The sequence below is a fragment of the Meleagris gallopavo genome, chromosome 22, assembly GCF_000146605.3.
Source record: "Meleagris gallopavo isolate NT-WF06-2002-E0010 breed Aviagen turkey brand Nicholas breeding stock chromosome 22, Turkey_5.1, whole genome shotgun sequence".
Taxonomy (NCBI): Eukaryota; Metazoa; Chordata; class Aves; order Galliformes; family Phasianidae; genus Meleagris; species Meleagris gallopavo.
The window spans coordinates 8,134,316-8,138,839 of NC_015032.2; the positions used below are offsets into that span (position 1 = coordinate 8,134,316).

Below are 4,524 nucleotides of genomic sequence, written 5' to 3' on the forward strand. Positions count from 1 at the left end.
TCTAAGATCTTCTTGACTATTTCACCAAGGCCTTATGCTAGCTTTCTGTTATGGCTGCTGTCATGTCCTTCAGTTTTGGGAACTGACTTGTGCATCCCAGGTTGGGTGCAAACTCACTGAGCTGAATTGTCATTTGTTTGCAGAGACTCCTTTGCTGCTTTCTATGTGATTTTTTTTTTTTGGGGGGGGGTCCCAGCTCACAAGATGCTTGCCTTTGAACTCAATGTTTTGCGTAAGCAGGAGGCAATGCATGTTGAAGCCAATTTCTGCTCTGCAGCTGCACTGAACAAAAATGCAGAGCAAAGTTGCTGGAGAAGGGAATGAGAACTCAGTAAAATGTCATCTAAGCAGGACTTTCCGCCTCATTGGAGCTCTATTTGTTGCATGCTCAAGAGAGTACTGGAACAACAGAAAGCTCTGGATGACTGTGTAGGCAAGAAAAGACAGCTGTTGTGCTATCTTCAACTAAATGAAACCTGATTGCTAGGTTGGTTGCCCTTCTCCAGTTATTAGAATGACCATCTGGAAAGTCAGTAACAATTAGTCATTGTTTGGCCAGATAGTGCCAGGAATCAGCTGTCTACATGGACTTGCAAATAAGCTAGGGCTTAGTGTAAAATACTTTTTTTTTCCAGGACAGAATGTAGATCTCTGAAGAGGAGGGAATAATTTCTAAACTCTCTAAAATAAGAATATGTGAAGAATTGCAGCTTTTAAACTAACTCTAGCTTGTATGATTTATTTTTTCACTTTCATATTAGAGAGAGTTCTCAGAACTTCAACCTATAACCTCTTGTGATGGCCAAAATCTTCCACTTCTTCTGGACATAGATGTATCTGTCACATGGAGGAGAGGGGGCAGAACAGCGTTTACTTGTCTTAATACACAGAAATACCTTATACTTTTCTCTTACATTCCAGTATCCATCAGATCTTGGAAGTAAGAGTAGGAATAGCTAGGAGGGCAGCAGTGAGGAAAAAATGTCAGTGGATCTATTGCTTTTAGTTATTCCACCTCAGCTGGGTGGAGGCAAAACAATAGTAATTACAGAAACACACCCATCAGTGGGTTGTGTAGTGGAAAAGGCCTCTTTCCTGTGCTTCCACTTCATGTAGGAAGGAAATTTAGTCCTCTGTCTGTGAACTAATATAGCAGTTACCTGAAGAAAACACTCAAACCCTGCTGCAAAACTTCATGCTGGCTGCTGAACACCAGTGCTTTCTGCCCAGCTTCCCAACATCAAAGGCTTTTGTCCTCATCACTGACAAAACTTTTTGTTTTTCTGATGAGATAAATTAACAAATTTGAAGGCCTTCCTTACAGGAGAAAAAAACTACTGTGCAGCACCTGCAACACCACAAACTGTACTGTTTGCTTGAGGTGTTCAAGTCAATAAAAATAAGTTGTTGTATACATAGCCTATTAATTTTAATCCTTCTAATGCTATTGAATTTTGTTTTGTTCATTTCTTGTTTGGACTTTAAATGGTTTTACGCGCATTGTTTGTTATTTCAAATACTATTTTATATGTTAAATTGTCATGTAATTTTGGCTGCTTACTGTTTATGTGTAAATAATTTATTTTCCACTTTGTCATCTTTATTCCCCATTTCTTTCCTCTTATGGTTGTTTGTGTGTTGTTATATCTTGTTCTTTTTATCTTCACTTTATGATTTCTTTCCTTGCCCTGTCAATTATAAGCTTCTGGCAATATTTTGTGAAAAAATTTCTTGTATTACTTTTTTCCCCTTTTTTCTAAAAGTAAAACAGTTGTAGAAATCGATGTTTTTCATTCTAATACACTTATCACAATCCATCCTGTATACTGCTAAGGACAATAGTCTATGACAACGTAACTTAAATAATCCAAATTATTCAGTTTTAAACCTAGAGCTCAACATTATAATTTGGATTAAATAAATCAGTAGCAAATTTCTCCAGGAAATTTCTTTTAATGTGCCACCCACATAAATATGTAACTGCTAGATGTCCACATGGGGCTTGATTTTTGTGTCGTTGCTGAAGATTTGAGAACCCCCAGTGTAAGTACGAGCCCGCTGCCAATGACCTACAGGTAGGGAAACTCAGTGTTCAGGTGTGCATTCAGTGCTTTTGGAGTGATTTAGTTTGTCTGAATAGATTCAAGTGTCTGAGAGGAAAATAGAGAAGACAATTCAGACAGGAGGAAAATAAGGAAAGTGATGTTACTGAAGTGTTCATGGTGAAAAAGCATTTTTAATCTATAAAGCAGGTTTCAAGGTTAGTCAAGTGTGTCAGTTCATCTATTCTAAAGCTCTTATTGCTTAGATATTAATAATCATTATGTTCTATGATAGATTGCTATTAATAAGAAATGTATTGGATAAAATGAATAGCTAATGGTACCACTTATAAAGTGCTACTGAATGTATTTTTCAAAATAGAATTAAACACTCTGAACCTTATATAACTTCTCTGAGTAGGCTAGAGGCAACAAGGAAAAGAGTAGAATTTGAAGTATTTGTCTTCCCCCTAAAAATTAAGTATTTTACTTTTTTAGCCTTACTTATTAGAGCCAGAAATGCAAGATTGAGCCTTATTATCATCTGTATGAGCAACAAAGACTTGTATGAAACAGATTGATGCGTAAGTATAAAGATAATGCATGGACTGCAAAGATGCATCGTTTAGTTGTTGGTGATTTGTCAGATTTACTCTCCTGTCTGCTACAAACATAAGTTATGTACTGCCAAAATCAGCACTTCGAAGGTTAGTAAAGAAAAATGTTTGATATTATTGCAGTTCCACTGTCCCCAAATGTTTCATTTCTAGAAAAGGCTGTTACTGCAAACCTGCTTTAAAAAAAAAAGTTAAAATAGGTGTCCCTTCAAGTGCAGTCTAAGCATCTCAGCTGTTCTCAGGGATTCAAGAAACTGTTTCATCTCCAGTTCAATTCTTAAATAAAACTTTAATAACAGTTTGTTTTTTCTTTCCTTTGGGAGATGAAAAGCACTCACACCTCAGATAACCTGTCCTGCCTGCAAACAAGACACAGCAGCAGATACCTACGACAAGTTCGTCTCCTCTTCCACATCCCATCAGCACTTGTGCAAAGAAACTGGAGAAGCCCCTCAATGTTGCATTGCCAGGAAGAGGCCCAGGACCTCAGCTCCTGGCAGGCAGAAGCTGTGAGGTCTTTTAACTGCAGGCACAGCAAACAGGTTGAGATGGGAGCTAGGATAAGTCTTAAGAAAGAACCAGGAAGGGAAAGACTCCCGCTCAGCACTGCGTTCTCCTCCCACACCTTTCCCCTGAATTTGCAGGGACAGACACCAGATGGCGATGGCCACTCTGCTTTCTTTGCAACCTGGAAACAAACTAAAAATGCAAAGTTTTTGTGTCGTCTTATTCAGGAGTATGTCTTCACTCCTTCTGTCTGACAGAGACAGCATGCAAAGCACTGCCATCTTTATGTGCTTATTTTCCTTGAACACATATTCTGATCATACTGTTATATTTAGGGAGATTTTCTATGCAGGCTTCCTCTAAAGAACCCTAGTGCACCCCAGCTGCTGGGTGCTGTGGGTGATTATCCCTTTTCCTCCCCTTCTGCCTCCCTGAGAGGAAGGGAAGTGATGGGCACAAGGTGGCTCAGTGGGATGTGGCTGTATGTGGAGGTGCAGTGCAGAGTGCAGCTCTTCTGGCTTTGTGACAGGGTGCTGTCTCAGTCGTTCACATGTGGACAGACTTGGTGCAACATACTGTGCTGCTGTCTATGTGCGGTACCCGATTCTTCTTAGCAAAATTCAGCGATTCACTGAGGGATTGGGACTCTCTTGTGATTTTTTTTTTTCTCCTGCCTGTTCCAATGCTATTTTTAAAGGAGCTGTAGCTACGTAAAAGCCTCACTTAAACCACTGGCATTCCTCTATGTTATAAAGTGAGATAATTCCTTCCAAACCAAACCCTGGCATCAAAGGATCAGAAGTGAAAAGTGTTACATGATACATGTGCATGTGTGCTGTGTCAGTGTAAGCATCTACAAAGGGCTCCTTCATCTTTTCTCCTGTTCAGCAACCCCGTTGGGCTGCAGAATAGCAGCAATCAAGCTGTCTGAGTGGGGCAGATGCCCTATTTGTTGGCTTGCTTGCTTCTGAAATTCTTTTCGTGTATGAAAACCTCTGTGGTGCTGACATGATCAGAAGTCTGTTTAGGAGTGTTTCTTTCTGAGTAAATAACCTCACTGAAGGAAGCTGTTGCCATTTTCTTTCTTTCTACCTGTATGTTGCCCATGTCTCCTCCTCGTGGATGAGCACACAGACCTTGTGTCCATGTTCAATTATTGCTATTAATGTGTTCACAGCCTGGGTATATAAATTGCACAGTATGAACTGCTGGAAACAGGACTTTTTGCAGGACTATTTGCTTACTAATATTTAGTCATGCCGAAGTGACCAAATTTTAAAAAGCATTGAAATTATGGTCTTTTGACTGGTTAAAAAAAAATTGGGAGAAATGACTAGCTTGCTCTCCTGACCTCTAAT

At 39.5% G+C, this 4,524-nt stretch overlaps 1 long non-coding RNA gene across 1 annotated transcript; it reads left to right on the top strand.

The window, feature by feature from the left end:
• The first annotated feature begins 1,987 nt into the window (after positions 1-1,987).
• Positions 1,988-4,167, top strand: LOC109370712. Its single transcript, XR_002121059.1, has 2 exons — positions 1,988-2,075; positions 2,983-4,167. It is a non-coding gene; the product is annotated as an uncharacterized LOC109370712 (long non-coding RNA).
• The last annotated feature ends 357 nt before the right edge of the window (positions 4,168-4,524 follow it).